General features: G+C 39.5%; 1 long non-coding RNA gene across 1 annotated transcript; it reads right to left on the bottom strand.

The window, feature by feature from the left end:
• Window positions 1-389: 389 nt before the first annotated feature.
• On the bottom strand, window positions 390-11,111 carry LOC308573461. Its single transcript, XR_014002097.1, has 3 exons — window positions 11,070-11,111; window positions 8,289-8,335; window positions 390-528 (listed from the first exon to the last, which is right to left on the bottom strand). It is a non-coding gene; the product is annotated as an uncharacterized lncRNA (long non-coding RNA).
• Between the last annotated feature and the right edge of the window lie 6,601 nt (window positions 11,112-17,712).

Below are 17,712 nucleotides of genomic sequence, written 5' to 3' on the forward strand. Positions count from 1 at the left end.
CTCCCTTTCACCACTATAATTCTATGATTTTTATGACTCCCAGGAAAGAATGCTGTACAATTCCAATAAAAACAGAAATGGGAGTGAAAATTATTGATGACCACATATTCACCCCCATATCTGGAACAGAAATCAATCCAGAAAATGTCAGCTTTTTTTGTTTTCAGACCACAAACACTATGTAACACAAAGGAACGATTTCCCCCCTTTTCAATTGAAATGAATGGTGTGGAATGATATAATGATAACGTACTTCCATAAAGTTTCACTGTAGCTGACAGTAAGAAGAATAATGTGGTCCCCTCTCCACAAAAAAAGCCAAACTGCAGTGCAACAGAAGCAACGCTGCATCCAAATAATTTTGTGGCAGAGTGGAAATGGATGCCTTCTTTCATTCCAGTTATCAGGTCGTCAAAGACTTCTTGCATTGTTTTCCAAAGAGTCCTTTCCATTCTCCAAAATCTCTTCATACCTTCAACATGTAGTTATGTATATGTGTATCTGGGATTCCACCCTGAAAGTCCTGCTCTGAAAAAAGTCCAGATTTAATTGTGACATCCTCCTCCACACTACAACAACAAAGCAAAACCCTGTGTATGCTTACAATTTTGGGGGTAATTCCTTTTTATAACTCATAACAACAATGCGGATCATTGACCATAATGAAGAGATTGATTGATTGAACTCCTAATGACTACGACAAATATATATATATATTCGTTCTCCTTTTATGCAGGCCTGTTTTTATGGGGGTACTTCTATGCCATCTTATGAGTTTTCTTATTTGTAATGAGATTGTTTTTATCGACTGGATTTTATTTGTGCATTTCATTGATATTTGTGAACCACCCAGGGGGCTATGATTGATGGGAGGGCCGAGGGATTTAATATATAAATGCCTGAAAAAGAGGGGAAGTTCTCAGCAAAGAGATCTTTATGTCTGGCCTGCACAACTTGACCCACTGAGCAAAATGCACCCGGCTAACACCATGATGTGCCAAGGGTTTGGCAAATTATTCCTGCCTACCAACTACAAAACCAGACATGTCTTTGTTTATATATGCCTTAGATTCATGTGGGAAAGTGATTTATAAATGTGTGAACAGAAGAAAAGGAGAGGAATCGTAGCGCTGAGAATGAATTTACACACAGAAATGTTCACATATACACAGGCAAGCAGGCAAACCAGCCTCAGCACCCTTGCAAGTCCAGGGTTAGGGGCTGGCTAATATCGCAATGGCTCCGCAGACCTTAAGAAAATCAGATTAGAAAGATAGAAGAGCTTCAAGGGTCATTTGATGACTTGAAAACTTGTCAGTGACTTTTCTCCCTTTCATCTTTCCTGGGTCTTCATGACTTTTGACATATATATTTTTGTTGTTTTTATTTTATTTTTTGGACCATGACAAAATTACAGGCACTGCATGCACATCTTGTGGGCCCTGCAGGTCAGGATTTATCTTTGTGGATCAGCTGTATCTGTCTGACACTTCTAGGCCTCCGTTCCGCCAACAATCAGGGAAGATTTTCTGCCACAAGGAACAGCTGCTAAATCTCCTCGTTGCTTTCGCTTCGGCTCAGAGGAACCAGCTCAACATGCAGACACCTTTTTGCTTCTCTCTCTCTCTCTCTCTCTCTCTCTCTCTCTCTCTCTCTCTCTCTCTCTCTCTCTCTCTCCCCCCCCCCTTTCCTTCATTTACCCTGCTAAGATTTTGTGTGGTCTTCTTCATAATCCTGTGACTTTTGATTACTCATCGAAGCTGATTTTGTATCAGGTTTGTGAGAGGCAAAAATAAAAAGTGCTTTTGCCAGTTCGATATCACAGAATGTGAGAACTGCTGCTAGCCCAGGGTTGTTGTTTTTTTACAATAGATATAAAGTGTTGATCTATTGTCAGTTATTCACTATGCTAATCTTACCAAAATCAGACCCATCAAAGTTAATGAACATGACTTCCTTTAGGTCATTAATTTCACCGGGTCTACTCTGAGTAAGACTAGCATTGAGTACAACCCCATGAAACCTGAATGATGCCTACAGTATATATGCATAGGTGGCATAACTTGGAGCAGGTAGATTGGGACCTGCTGGTAGATCTCTGAGTGATCTGCTGTGGATCAACAAGGTTGTTAAACAAAAGCAACAAGAAAACAAATTCTCCCAGCTAAATTGGACGGTAGAAAAGAAGAAAGCTAACCTAGAATGGAATTGAGTGTGAATGGAGGATTGTGAACTCAGTGCAATTTTGATACTAAAAGCCCTGGGCACAGAATATGTTCAGAGGAACCCCTGTTCTGACATTCTGAATGTCTGATTTTTATTTTTATTTTATTTTTTGTAGCTGGCTGTGGCTTGTAGATGTTGGGGTCCTTCGAGTACCCTGATGCTGAGTCCTTCATCTCTTGCTTGTAACCTCATTTCCCTCAATTTCCCTTCCCACTTTCCATAGGCAGACAGGACTCTATTCCCACCCCTCCTTGCTGGGTCCCTGTTTGCCTCAAGAGAAATGTACACCTCTCCTTGCTTTAGCAATTGGTGCAAATGAAACTTGGGAGCAAGACTGGATGGGGGAGAATCAGAGACATTCTCTTATTCTACTAAATTAAGAAGTTTTACAGGACTTCCGTGTGGTGGAGAGGATTCCTCCTCCGCCACCCCCGCCCGCTCCTAGCAACTGACAGTGCACTTAACTCCTTAAAAGAGACTGAAATAGCTCTGAGAAAGAGACAGAGGTGACTTTCATCTTGACAAGCCAGATCTCCATAAGCAGACTGTCAAAAAACTAATAGGACGAGAGGGAGGGGGGAGTGGAAGAACCAGGCTAGGATTTATCTTTGATTCCTCCCCCCACTGCTTGAAGGAAATATTCTCTACCTTAAAATTGTCACATTTTGTCATCCTGATAGATCTTAGAGGGACAGAAATCATTACTAAAAAGGGGGAGAAAAGAAAAGAATACATACCAAAATCCCATGAATATTGCTTAGCAGTAATCTGTGTTCTCCGTGCTAGCAGATGGGGGGGGGGCACCAATCCTGCAAGGTGCTCCCAAAATTATCAAGGGGGTAGAGAAGCTCCCCTATGAAGAAAGATTGCAGCGTCTGGGACTTTTTAGTTTAGAGAAAAGGAAACCAAGAGGCGACTTGATAGAAGTTTGTAAAATTATGCATGGCATGGAGAAAGCAGATAGATAAAAGTTTTTCTTCCTCTCTCCTAACACCAGAACTCATGGACAACCATTGAAGGTGAGTGCTAGAAGATTCAGGAGAGATAAATGAAAGTACTTACTCATGCAGTGCATCGTTAAACTATGGAACTCATTCCCACAGGAGTTGTGCCATGGGCCTCTGGTTGCCACTGTAAGATTACAATGTTGGACTAGATCAGGCATAGGCAAACTTGGCCCTCCAGATGTTTTTCTGACTACAACTCCCATGATCCCTAGCTAACAGGACCAGTAGTCAGGGATGATGGGAACTGTAGTCCCAAAACATCTGGAGGGCCGAGTTTGCCTATGCCTGGACGAGATGGACCATTGGCCTGATCCAGAACACTCTTCTGTTTTTATGCTACATTAGTTGAGTGCTTGGAGCTGTAAGACCATATAGGCAATAATAATGAGATACTTGGACTATCCGCCTGGCCTGTTATAAGACAGTTTCTTATGATCCTAACTTCCTGCACCATGAAATTAACTTGAGAAATTCTCCCCAGCCAAACAGTGTCAGAAGGAAACATGGGACCAAAGAGAAGAAAGAAATAGAAAAAAATATTTTCATCTCTAGTAACACACCAGGACTGTTACTTTGCTAAATAGCACATTTGCACGATAACATTTGGATGCCAGCATCCAAAGAAATCTCACTAGACTTGTTGAAACTATTGTTTTTACTTCAAAATCCTTCTTTTCTTGATATTGCTGCCCCCCTCATGCAGGAACCTACACACTGGCTGTGAATTTTGCCTTGAAGCAAAATCCAGAACACTGCTACCATAATCACAAACTCAAAGGTGTGTTTTCATGGTTGATGCCCAATTTACCCAATATAAATTACCACCATCTCCCCCTACCCCTTCTTGGTAGTCTGATTTCTATAGTCTAGCCTCTAGTATTTTCTTTCCCATTGACCAGATGCTGAGTCTACCTGTAAGCAGCTTACACAAAATATAACCCTATTGGGATGGTGGTGGTGGTTTTGTACCAGCTCTCCAGCTCTGGCTAGCTCTCTGCACTGAGGTGCAAATAGCCACACCATTGTTTTCCTTTCAGAAATAGCTGGAGGTGCACCTCTCTCAGAAGACTTTTGTTTTTTGTTTTTTTTATAAAAATTTTTTATTGCGTTTCTTTCCATAGGTGAACAAATTTGTTTGGACAACAATATACAAGAAACATTTTCCATATATATAAAGAAAAACATAAAAAAAAGAAAAGATCATTATAAAATTTTTTCAACATCTTTTTGGACCTCCTCGCATCCTCTCAGCATTGCGTTCATCATTCTAACCAATTCAGCAATTTGTTATCTTATTTCCCAACTTATTATACCTTTGTATTTATTATGTTACCAATTTCAAAAATTTGTAATTTAATTTTAACACTCTTAATAAACATAATATTTTGTTTCTAGTTTGTCTCATTTTTTTCCATCAATACTTACTTTATCATTTACTTAAAATAAATTGCAGAAGCATAACGTTTCTTAATCGTGCACAATCTTAACACTCAAACAACTTATAATGTTTTTGCAAATAGTCCTTAAATTTTTTCCAGTCCTCCTCCATTGTTTCTTCGCTCAGATCTCGAATTCTGCCGGTCATTTCTGCCAACTCCATGTAGTCCATCAGCTGCGTCTGCCAATCCTCCAGTGTGGGTAAATCTGGTGTCTTCCAGAACTTTGCTATAAGAATCCTAGCTGCTGTGGTTGCATACATAAACAAGGTTCTGTCCTTCTTTGGCACCTTCCGGTCCACCATGCCCAGAAGAAAGGCCTCTGGTTTCTTAGAAAAGGTATATCTGAATACCTTTTTCAACTCATTATGTATCATTTCCCAAAAGGCCTTTACTTTCGGGCAGGTCCACCAGAGGTGAAAGAATGTCCCTTCTGCCTCCTTGCATTTCCAACACTTATTATCAGAAAGATGGTATATTTTAGCCAACTTGACTGGGGTCATGTACCACCGGTATACCATTTTCATAATGTTCTCTTTCAAGGCACTACATGCCGTGAATTTCATACCGGTGTTCCATAACCTTTCCCAGTCCTCAGACATAATGTTGTGTCCTACATCCTGTGCCCATTTTATCATAGCAGATTTAACTGTCTCATCCTGTGTGTTCCATTTAAGCAGCAAGTCATACATCCTCGAAAGTACCTTAGTCTTTGGTTCTAGTAACTCCGTCTCCAGTTTCGATTTCTCCAACTGGAAACCCACTTTTTTGTCCATTTTGAATACCTCTTGAATTTGAGCATAATGTAACCAATCTCGCACCTTACCTTTTAATTTATCCTGGCTTTGGAGCTTCCAATTGTCTCCAACTCTTTCAATCAGTTCCCAATATTTTGGCCAATAGGCCTCCATATTGGGCTTTTTTTTAGAAATCTTGGCTTCCACAGGTGATAACCACCTCGGGGTCTTGTTTTCTAATAAATCCTTATACTTCATCCAAACGGCAAAAATTGATTTTCTGACAATATGGTTTTTGAACAATTTATGAACCTTCGCCTTGTCATACCACAAGTATGCATGCCAACCATACACATTATCAAACCCCTCCAGATCTAGGACATCGGTGTTTTCCAACAGGAACCAATCCTTCAACCAGCAGAAGGCTGCAGCTTCATAGTACAACCTTAAGTCCGGCAGGGCAAACCCCCCTCTTTCTTTTGAGTCGGTTAGTATTTTAAATTTTATTCGGGGCTTTTTGCCCTGCCAGACAAACTTAGAAATATCCTTCTGCCATTTTCCAAAACATTCCATTCTGTCCACGACCTGAAGGGTTTGAAATAAGAATAGCATTTTTGGCAAAACACACATCTTTATAGCTGCGATTCGGCCTGACAAGGTAAGTTTCAATCTTGACCAGATATCCAAGTCTTTTTTAATTTCCAACCAACATTTTTCATAGTTATCTTTGAAAAGGTTTAAATTTTTGGTGGACAAGTATACCCCCAGGTATTTCACTTTTTTAACCACACTTAGCTCTGTCTCTTTCTGATACCCCTCTATCTCTGTAGGTGTCAAATTTTTGACCAAAACCTTAGTTTTTTGTTTGTTTAACTTGAATCCCGCCACCCGACCAAACTCCAAAATAAGTTCCAAAACTCTTTTTGTGCTAGATACTGGCTCCTGTACTGTCAAGACTAGGTCATCTGCAAAGGCTTTCAGTTTGTATTGTTTCGCTCCGACCTCTATACCTTGCACCAACTGGTCCTCCCTAATCATATTCAGCAATACCTCCAGAACAGAAATAAATAACAGAGGGGATAAAGGGCACCCCTGTCGTGTCCCTTTTTCAATTAGAAGTTCATCCGACACCACATTGTTCACTATCAACTTGGCTTTTTGCTCTGAATAAATTGCTTCTAGTCCATTTTCAAACCCCCGTCCCACTCCCATCCCCTTCAGGTTTTTCTTCATAAACATCCAAGAAATGTTGTCAAATGCTTTCTCCGCATCAATAAAGATTAAAGCAGCCCTTGTGTTTCTAATTCGCAACAGCTCCAATATATCAATAATATTCCTGGTGTTATCAGACATGTGTCTACCAGGGAGAAAGCCTGCTTGGTCCTTGTGAATTACTTCGTTTAAAACGTTTTTAAGTCTACTTGCTAAAATGTCTGCAAATATTTTGTAATCCACATTCAGGAGTGAGATGGGACGGTAGTTCTTAAGCTGAGTCTTTTCCTTCTCTGACTTAGGAATCAATGTGATGAATGCTTCTTTCCACGTTTCCGGTGCCCTTCTCCCCTCCATAATCTGGTTGCAAACCTCCAACAACGGTTGTATCAAACAATCCTTCAAAGTCTTATAATATTTGGAGGTGAGACCATCTGGGCCTGGAGATTTGCCAAGTTGCATATTTTGGATGGCACCTTCAATTTCCTGTTGAGTTATTTTACTGTTGAGAATTGATCTTTTATCTTGACTTATTTTAGATAGTCCATTTGTCCTCAAGAATTGGTCTATTTCCGATTCTTTCTGAGGCCCCTGTGCATAAAGTTCCTTGAAATATCTGTGGAAGCACTTTCTTATTTCTTCTGGTTTCTGAACTATTTTTCCTTGAATCTCCAGGTTTGTGACTGTGTTTAGCTTTTGTCTTTTTTTCAATTGCCAAGCTAACAACTTTCCACATTTATTTGCTGATTCAAACGATCTCTGCTTCATTTGTTTAATTTTCCACTCAATCTCTTGATTAATCAATTTCGAATATTGTGCTTGATGAAATTTGATCTCTCTTAGCACCTCTTTTGACTTCGGATTAGTTCTCAGCTTTTTCTCTCCTTCACTTATTTTCTCTAGAATTTTTTCCTTTTTTCCATTCCAAAATTTTTTCTTTATTGTATTCTGTTGATGACTTTTGGATGCAGCTATCGATGACTGAAATCATTTATGAATGATTTGACATGGCTGCTTATTGTGAATATAGCAGGTTTTTCAAATGGCTATTTTGTTATGTGGATATGTTGCTTATTATGTTAGTGTGCTGTAAACTACCCTGTGTGCATTTGGCAAAGGGTGGTATATCAATATCTCAAATAAATCAATATGAGAGAGAGAGAGAGAGAATCTCAGGTGGAAATGCAAGAAGGGGTTTTTAAGAATGTCTGGTGCTTAAAAACAACAACAACACCTTTTTGTGTTTGCATCTGAGACATTACCTCTATATCTTTCTTTCCATCAATGCATATGCTTGTATACAACACATATGCGTGTTCAGGCAACTGTAAGGACAAATGCCTCTTGAAGAGAGCCCCTATTTATTTTAAGTGATCCGGTTTGGGAGGCCTTCAGGTGCCATATTTCAAATCACATGAAATTATAACTTTGCAAGAGCTTTCTCCCATGGGCTCAACTACTATTTCTTAAAGGCTTAAAATAGGACACTGGCCAGAGGGGAATTTTCGACTCTCTGAAAGTGATCCCCCCCCCCCAGTTATGATGACATATTTGATCTTTTTTTTCCCCCTTCCCTCAAAACATTCCTGGAAAATTTTTATAATTGAAGCAATGTCTATTAAATCTGCAGCCCTTTTCCTCTCATCCCCCCCCCCCCCGCTTCCTGATACCGTGTTCAGCATTTGAGATTTCTTCATCTTTCAATCTCGGCCAGTCTCTAGAAAACAGAGAAAATGTATTGATTCTGAATAACTTACTCTGTTCTGGTAAAGGCACACACACACATTTATGTAATTCATACAGAGATGATTTCTCCTCAGGACACTTTCCTAAAAGCTGGCTCACTGATTCTGCATTATCACTGTTTTCAACATTAATTAATCTGCTTTTCAGCTCATCCCAGTTTCAAACAAGATTTTTGGCATCCTCTTTAGTCTGTTTAAAAAATTGCCCAAAGTACCCAACAAAATGTAAAAAAACAAAAAACAACAAAAAGTGGTAGAATTATTATTTTTTAACAAATTCTAAGGAGCTGTGTTTTTCTCTTGTGACCCAAATCCTATTAAAATGTTGGCTTCTGTAAATATTCCTCAATATTAATATTCTGTCAATATTAACCTGAAGTGAAATCTAGCAGGGTGTAGATTTCACCCTGAGAAGTGGGTTTTCTCCCATCAAAACCCCCTCTGATTCTCTTGAAATTCACCAAGTGCTTCTCTGAAAATTATGTTTAAGTGAATCTTTTGGAGAGGCGGTGAAGGTTAACACAAACAAAACAAAATTCAAACAAAAGCAGGTGAAACTGTTAAGAGATCAAAACAGTCAGTTTTATAGATATTAAAGGGAGCTGTGAGAATAACAAAATATGTTCATATTTATAAAGAAAATCTAGGTCAGTGTCCCAATTCTATTTACTTGAAAAGACTAGTCTGCAGTTGTGGTCCTACCACCAAAAAGTCCCCGTTTCAGAAAATTGGTGGCACCTGGCCTCTAATATTAGCCCCACCCCCGCATTTCCCTCTTTGAAAAAAGTTCTTTTTCAGGTGTTATAAAATGATAACCATGTTGAAGTTGTTAGACCCACACTTTTTCCATGGTCCAGGTTCCCAGTTATGGGAATGCTTGTATATATATTAAAGTGAACATGTTCACAAGTCGCTTTCAGATCTTCAACCCCCAGCAAGCACAACTCCATATATCTAGCACATTTACAGTTTTACCACATCAGAAGGAGGCTGAAATGCCCATTTCCACAGACCAAGGACATCAGTCATACTTCCCAATGCACACAACGGAACCCTTTTTTTCTTTCAAGAAAAAATGCAGTACAGAGTCTTACCTGAATTCAGCAATGATTGTAGATAAAAATGCACACAACAGAAAAAAAATGTGGCATTAAATTACAGGGAATATAATGTATACTTGATGGCCTGAGTACTAAGAGATGCTTAAACACACACACACACACACACACACACCTGAAACTGTTCACAATAGTGAGAAGCAGCGGCAATCCTCAAAAGAGGGATTAGAAAGAACATCAAAAGGCAAGATCTCCAAGCCTCATTCACACACGCATGTACACAAATTTAACTTCTGAGGTACATGTGTGAACTGACCCCATTCAAACGCAAGTGGTCGGAGTGACACAGAGAGACATGAACCATTCTGACTTAGATCTGAGAGAGACCGCTGGTGTTTGCAAGTCGTTCTTTGGCTGCTTTTTTTTTTTAAAAAAAAAAAGGAGGAAAGAATTAGAAGTTTACAAAATTTGTGAAGATTCTTTGTGAACTGTAGCAATAAAAAACATAGCCATAAAGGAGAAGAATTGTAACTAGAATATGAACAAAAGCACAATGTTTCGAAAACAGATATCTTGCCCTAAGTGGCAGAAAGGAAAGGGGTGTCTAATAACTAAATGACATTCCTGTTGTTGCTGGATAGGAGTTTCTGTGGAATGAATGAAAACCCAGCTATCATTTGATGATGGGGTAACCTCTCAAGAGCCATGGTGGCTGAATTGAGCTCAGAACCAGTATAGCACTGGATTACAAGTCCTGGAGGCAGATATAACTTTCCATTGCTCTTTATGCTCTGGGTGCATCTGTAAGCATGGTGATGGTCACATGTGATCCAGGAAAACAACCCCATGAAGTGATATATTATTATTATTATTATTATTAGTAGTAGTAGTAGTAGTAGTAGTAGTAGTATCATCTGATCAGGCACACACTTTCTCCTCATCTCAGTTATGAAATCACCAAAACAGAGATTAACACGACTGCCGAATCTTCAGCTCAGCCAAAAATGGGAAGTACAGTATTGCAAAAAAAATCAGGGAAGTTTTGAGACTCTTCATCTTTTGTTACTCGTTCCCTTCTTCTGCCGTTGTTGGTTCTGAATACATTCTGCACAAATTCCCGTGTTAATCAGTAGGGAGGAATGACACTTTGCACCTGCTTAGCAGCATTTTTTTCTTTATCATTGCTTACACATTCCTAGGTTGAGGTGCTGGGGCTAAGCATCAATTGGCCCCGGCTGAAATTATGCCAAGAAAACGCAATTTAAAATAAATCTCTCTGTGCTTGCAAAATGTGGTGTGTGGATTTCACCCCTTCTTTCTGGGAATGATGTGAGGAGATCTCTCTCTCTCTCTCTCTCTGTGTGTGTGTGTGGTGTGTGTGTGTGTGCTGGTGAAAGAAATGGCCCTTTATTTTCCCGGAGCCCTAAACCGATTTGCCACGTTGGATTGTGGGAGGTAAACAGTTAAGGCTTCGTGAATAAAAGCCTATGTTTCAGATTCTTAGTCAATATATATATTAAAAGTAGGGGGTAAGAAGTTTATTCTTTTAAAGAGCCAACTTTTCAGGGTTAAAACCTTAGGAAGTTATGCTGAGGTTGTTGGATCTTATCCCCCCCCCCCAAACTCTGAATCATTTCTAAACACATACTTGTAAAATCTTCCTGTGCTCCAGAGGCTAATTTGCAGAAATTCATCCCATTTCATGGCATCAGAAAGAGAGATTTTTGATGACTGCTGAGGCATCGGGGTAAAATAATAATAAAAAAAGGCTGTTCACATAGCAAGGTTAGGGTCAGGAGGCCAAACCTTGTGGAGAGGGTGTTGAGGGGGCACCGCAGGGTGCTGTTCCAGGGAGGCGAGTGTGGAAGGTGGAGGCCAGGGCCTCGCTTGCTATGCAGAGCCCCCAGTGATTCACCCTTGTGACAGAGCCGCAGACAAGGAGGCGGGTTCTGCAGCTCCGAGGCGAGAGCGGTGACCAGAAATCTGGTCTGTGGTCTGAGAGGAGGGCTGGATTGCTCTGCCTGATCCCTTCCAACTCTCGGCATAAAAGCTTTCTCGACAATTAGGCTGAGGATGCAAGGAGAGGATTTTAACTTGGAATGCCTGACACAGCTTCATTACTGAATGCTATGACTCATTTTAGTTTGGGAAAGGACAGCCGTATTGATTTGTTAGTTTGTGCTTAGCAGGGGGCAGCCGGCAAAACCTCAGGGATAAGGTCTCGATCCAGGGTGGGCTATTGACATGACGGTGGTTTTGCTGTTGCTGGTTGTTGTTGTTGTTTAAATGAAAAGGAACATAAAGAATAGCCAGATAGCTTGAAATTCCGAGTTAGGTGGATTTCTCTCTCTCTGCGGTTCTTTCAGCCGGAGATGTATAGATTTTGCTTGGCAAAACCTTTAGTGTTTTGGTTTGGTGTGGATTAAAAAAATGTTTTAAAAGCATTGCACTGGTTTTAAAACAGGAAACTCACACCCACAAGCTGATTTTTAAAGAAAATGGCAAAAGCACAAGACTTTGAGCACATAGAACCCAAGCCTCTCCTCTAACTTAATACCAAAATTATTCTTTTTTAAAAGGCTCTGTCTGGCATGTAAACAGCTGTTAATTTTTATTTGTATTTTAAAAAAAATGTAACATATTTTTACTTGTGCTTTTCCCTTTGTGATTCTGAAGATCTCTTGATGTAACATTTTGGAAGCCTAATTTTGAGAAAGCTTTTTTTAGAAGAGAAAAAAAAAAATCACTCTCCATAGAATAGCACTGAATGCAACAAAAAATGAAGTAAGAGATGCACCCCAGTTTATTTTTCAAGATTAAATTATCAGAACATTAGCGTATATATTTGTAGTGCCTCTCCAAATGTGAAAGGCACTTACTTACCACATATGTGGAAAGAAAAAAGTGCACATCCCCCCCAATATTTATAATTTGAAATGAAAGCAAGAGAATCCTGTTATTTTGAACAACTCTCGAGCTACGTTTCGTGCAACACTGCTTTAATTTTGAGGAGTAAGAGTGAAAGTTATTAACTTCAAAGTCTCTGAGCTGCAAATGTTCTTTGATCTCAAATTCCATCAAATTACAGGTCAGCTCGAGAAAGGTGCTGTCCAATTTCATTACATTCTCAACCACCGAAAAAAGAGAGAAGCTTTTGCAGGTTTTCATAAACTAACTCTGGGAATTTAAGGAACCCCTCCCCCCTCCAAAAAAAGAGTTTCAAATTGCACAACATTCTAAGGAGTACAAAGTGTTAGAATAAAGACAGGATTCCTCTCAACAGCATCCGTAAGGATAAAATGGAGAATATTTCGGAGCCTCCATTAGCAGCGGTTAAAACTTGTTTAATTTTAGAAGCGGTTGGTTTCAGAATACATAAATATTATATGGGGAAGCCAATATTATTTTCACATTGCTACTGCAACTGTCACAGTGGTGCACAATTTATTATAGTTAAAAACCCACAAAGATCTTCCCTCTTTCCTCTTCCAAAGAAGAAGCAAAAATGAAGGGAGGGGGGAAGAGAAAGAAATGAAAACCGAAAAGCTAGAAGCCTTCGTCTTTCATTTTATGAGACAAAGAACCTTTACATTTCCCTTGTTACGGACGGTATCAGAAGGTGGGAGGTCCACACTGTGAACTGTGTCAATGCAGAGAAGAAATTAAACTGCAGTAAATTGGGGAGGGGGAGCTTTTGTCTCTAACTTAGAGGGGGAAAGTGTCTGTGTGCGCATTTGATCTTGACTCAAAAGAGTTGCTCTTGCAGATTTGCCTGTGCAAGACAGATGGCAGTGTAACCCAGCTAGTAGGCAAAGCTGCCTTCTCTCCCTCTGGGTCTAACTCCTATTATCCACTTGTAAATTAACCTGTCAATTTATCAATCAACACCATCTTGATTCTCCCCCTGTTCCACTGCCCAGCATTGCAAGTGAATTTGCCTCGTAAATAACTGGGAGCTGCATGTTTGTTAGTCTTGTGAATGAGTTTATTATCACATTGATGACTGCTATGAATCACAAATGCTGCCCGTTGCCTGATAAGCTGGGGGGTGGTGGTGGTGGGTGGAAGGAGTTACATACAAACATATTAGTTGAAACTAGTTGGAAGATAAAAGATATGGTGGGGGGGTAGTAAAGCATTGTAGCATGTGGGGTGGGGGCAACAAAGGGAAATAAACACATTCCACGCCCCACCCACTCCAAAAAGTTTTGGCTATGATCACTGTTTAGCTGTAGAAGCTTGCTTCTGGAAAATTGGAAATGAAGATTTGATTTTATTAGACTGGTGGTGTGTTTTCTAAAACCAAACTTTAGAGAACCTGCATACTTTCTGATAATGCAACAAGTCTTTCTTTTCTTTCTTTCTTTCTTTCTTTCTTTCTTTCTTTCTTTCTTTCTTTCTTTCTTTCTTTTCTTTCTGAGTGGATAAGTAATGCCATCAAAACAGCCTAATAATGGAAAGAAAAAAGCCAGCTGCTCAGTAGTACCTTTCACATAAAAATGAATATTAACACTCCAGTTTTGTTATTGGATCAGTTTACGTTTCTTAAAGCTCATTTGATAAATGAAGTTCTTCAGACGGGCTTAACTTCATTCTGAGTTGAGAAATTTGAAACACACGGCTGCAACTTAACAAATATCTACAGAAGCATATCGCTTTGTTACAATATTTGAAAACCTGGTACTGTATAAGACTTGCTCTTTCTTTTCTCTTTCTCATCAATCAAAGCGTGCAGATATTTTGTATGACAGAGGTGGGGGAAAATTCGTAATATTATCTTAATTATAACAAAAGTGAAACATCTGGCTTAAATTATTGGTGTTATAGGCTATATACAATCTGTCTCTCAATCTTTATTCTAACCATTATTTGTGCTTTTGATTTGCAATGTAATATATATCATTTGAACATCTAGCAGACAGTAACCCCCAAAATATCATCTTCCTATAGCAGAAGTTCTCAGTGAGATAGAAGACACCATTCAGACTGAATATGAAATCCACATGCATTTTATTTCTTAGGTTTAGCCTACAGGAAGAAGTTGGAGAATATATCAAATCTGTTTTATTAGTGCAAGGAGCAACACATGAAGGACTATAGGCAGAAACTTGTATTAGGGATCTGTTTCAGAGTGTTAAACTGAATTATACACAGTAATTTGCTGTTATTTTGCTTATTCTTTTTCACCCAAATGCTATATATTTTCTAAAAAGTATTTATCCTCTGGCAGTTTTCACTCAAATTTACTCCTAAATGTACTGTTGAAATTGATAGATTTATTTTCTTTTTTTTAAAAGAGAAAAATAGAAAGACTTCCGCAAGCCTTTTTCTAGTATACATACTTTTTCAACAACAACACACACTCTTCTTTGCTGAAAAGGAACTTATATGCATTTGCAAATCTCTCTACTCGTTAGTAGGTTTCTTCTGCAGAATAATGCAAATAAAATCTTCATGTTGATGCCTTTCCCAGTTAATTTGGGAACTTAATGCTTTTGTAACTAGGTTTCCTTGGGCTTTAAACAAATCCAGAGCAATGTCTTAAGTGCTCTAGAAAATGTTGTGTCATTGTTTTTAAAGTAATGCGAGATTACCCGCCACATACACACACTTTAACTATTTTGGCAGTTTTGTTTCCTCTCTCCTGCTAAGTCCACACAATTTTCTCCACTGTTTACATGCTCAGGCAACAGCTATAGAAGCAGGTGTGGGGATTTGTCGCGCTGTAGAATCTCCAGCACAATTAAGGTAACAGAACGGGATTACGCTGGACATTGTTGTGGCCTATATATCATTGGTGGGAAAGTAATGGGAAATGAAATTATTTGTTAGAATGCAATTTAGGGAACCTGATAGGTTGTCCATTTTATTCAATTTATAATTAAGATAGTGTTTAAATTTGAAATGAATTCTATATATGCGTGTTCAATAGGGGAGAGCCCAACAATAAGAGTGGATTCACATCTCATTTTATCATAAATTGTGTAATAAGCGATAAGGTAAAAACCAGGGCGACTATCCTTCCAGCAAAAATGAAAGAGAGCGACCTCAATTGCCCTAATTCATTCTGCTTTTTCTTTCTGCTTTTTTTTTTAAAGGTCTCTTCATTTTCCCTCTGTTCACATTATTAGCTTACACATGAGTGCATTATTAGCAAGTAACAAAGCCAAGCGGGCCCGACATGGAAGGAGTTGGAGATAGGGTTTCCCCACTACAGCTGAAAGGTATTCGTGTTTCGTTTGTTGGGAGTTGCAAAAAAAAGGGGGGGAGAAATAGTTTTATTGCCAATAAGGGACAATGACCTCTCTCTTTCAACATGCTTGGTGGTTGGTCTTTTGAGGGGAAAGGAGAGAGAGAAAATACTGGGGGGGGGAATGCAACATCTGGTAATTTGTGTTACTGAGCTTAGCCAGGGTCTTAACGATGTAAGCAGATTATTTCTTTAAAAAGAGAAAGAATGAACAAAAAACAACAACAAAAAAATCCGGAAGACTCAATGAACTATTTAAAGTTATTAGCCGGTGAATTTGAAAGCTTCAGAAAACTCTTTCAAGATTGGTTGCGGTTGGAAAGGCCTTCTTTTGGGGGAGCTATTCACTTTGCTAAAAAGGGGGTTCAAGCATCTTTTAAATCTGGTGCTCCTAGTGATCTGTTCATGTCCCTTTGTAGCCCCCCTCCATTGGAGCGCGATTGGTTTTTATACCATCTCCCAATATTTCACGGAGGAAATGGCAGGCACTCTAGGCTGCAATTATAACACCCCTCTTTCCCACCCAGCAGTCCCATCTCAGAGGCCTCCCCTCCAAAATGCAAGTATGAATTGCAGAAGGCTCTTTATTTGCATGTAGAGTTTATTTACTTGGTATAAGCCTGCCATGCACAGGTTTGAAGGCAAAGAAGATGCTTCTTCATTTGGGTCCAAGATATGCCCGAAAAGTATCATTGTCCTACAAGAAGTTTTCAACAGTTCAAAATGATCCTCGCCAGCTTTAGTGTGGAAAGGGGGCTGTGTGTGCTGCCTTAATGTTCATGTGCACTCAATGACAAGCACAGGTGCTACGGACACAGTGTATACGGCGACAGGGAGGAAGTGTATTTTGTTTGCATTTTAACATAAACCTACTGAATTTCACAAACCAATAGTGAGCCAAAATGCAATTCTTCTCTGAAATGATCAATTCTCCAGGAGCTGTGATGCCCTTCTCCAACAAAACAAAACAAAATGTGTACAAAAAAAGCATAGCTTAGGGGAAGGGGTTGGCAACAGTGTGTATATGAATGAAAGCAATATACAAAAATGCACTATGTTCAGAGAAATTGATTTGGGGAAATGCCATACGGTAAGATAAAATGCACCCACAAATGTGTTTTTGTAAAGAAAAAGAAGTTTGGAAATGGATTGAACTTAAGACTGAGAAGCAGGAGACCCTGAGAGAAACTGAAACTGACAGAGCTATATATCTATATCTGTACACCCACAGAGAGAGAGAGAGAGAGAGAGAGAGAGAGAGAGAGAGAGATGAGAAAAAGGAAGTAAATCTCTTTAGATTTGGTCAAACTAAATCCTGGGAACAGTGTTGTTTGTTTGTTTGCTTGCTTGCTTGCTTGCTTTTTATATATATGTTTATTCCTGGGGGGGGGGATGCACAAATTCAGATTTACTTTCTCTCCTTCCCTCGCCCCCACCCCTCTTCCTTTAATCAGATCTGCATGAAATGCAGTGCCTGAAGTATCCACTAGGCTTCATTGTTCAAATAATTAGGGAACAGATGAGGCATTTTTCTCATGCAATATGAACTGTCAAAATAATGGACAGGGTTAAGGGCACCAACCTGTAAGAGATGCAGAAGAATATATGCTTTTCTTTCATGTGGAAGTCTTCATCATAGGAACTGAAATTAGGCTGAGTTATGACAGCTGTGTGGAGAGTTGAGAAACAGGAGGGAGATATCAGCATGTTTGGTGGAAATCTAAAGTTTAAAGCAGTAGAAAAAAAATATTGAGAACCTAAGAAGCAGCTCAGTGAGGACTAGCAAGTTTTTTGGGTACAGAATACAATGCACATTGGGGAGATGGGCCCAAGGTAGTTTGCTCCCCCCCCCCAGTGTATCAGCTCTGGCCCCTGACTCTTTGCAACATCATGCATGTGACATCAGGCTGTTGCATTGGGCCCCCTCAATCAGCTAGAGAAGATGGTGCCTCCGATCCCTGGCATCTCCTGGAACACCTGTGAGCATCCCTTGCCTGAAACTCTTAAGGGTTTCAGAGCAAACAATACTGAACTCACTGGA

This window comes from Podarcis bocagei, assembly GCF_964188305.1.
Source record: "Podarcis bocagei genome assembly, chromosome: 14".
Lineage (NCBI taxonomy): Eukaryota > Metazoa > Chordata > Lepidosauria > Squamata > Lacertidae > Podarcis > Podarcis bocagei.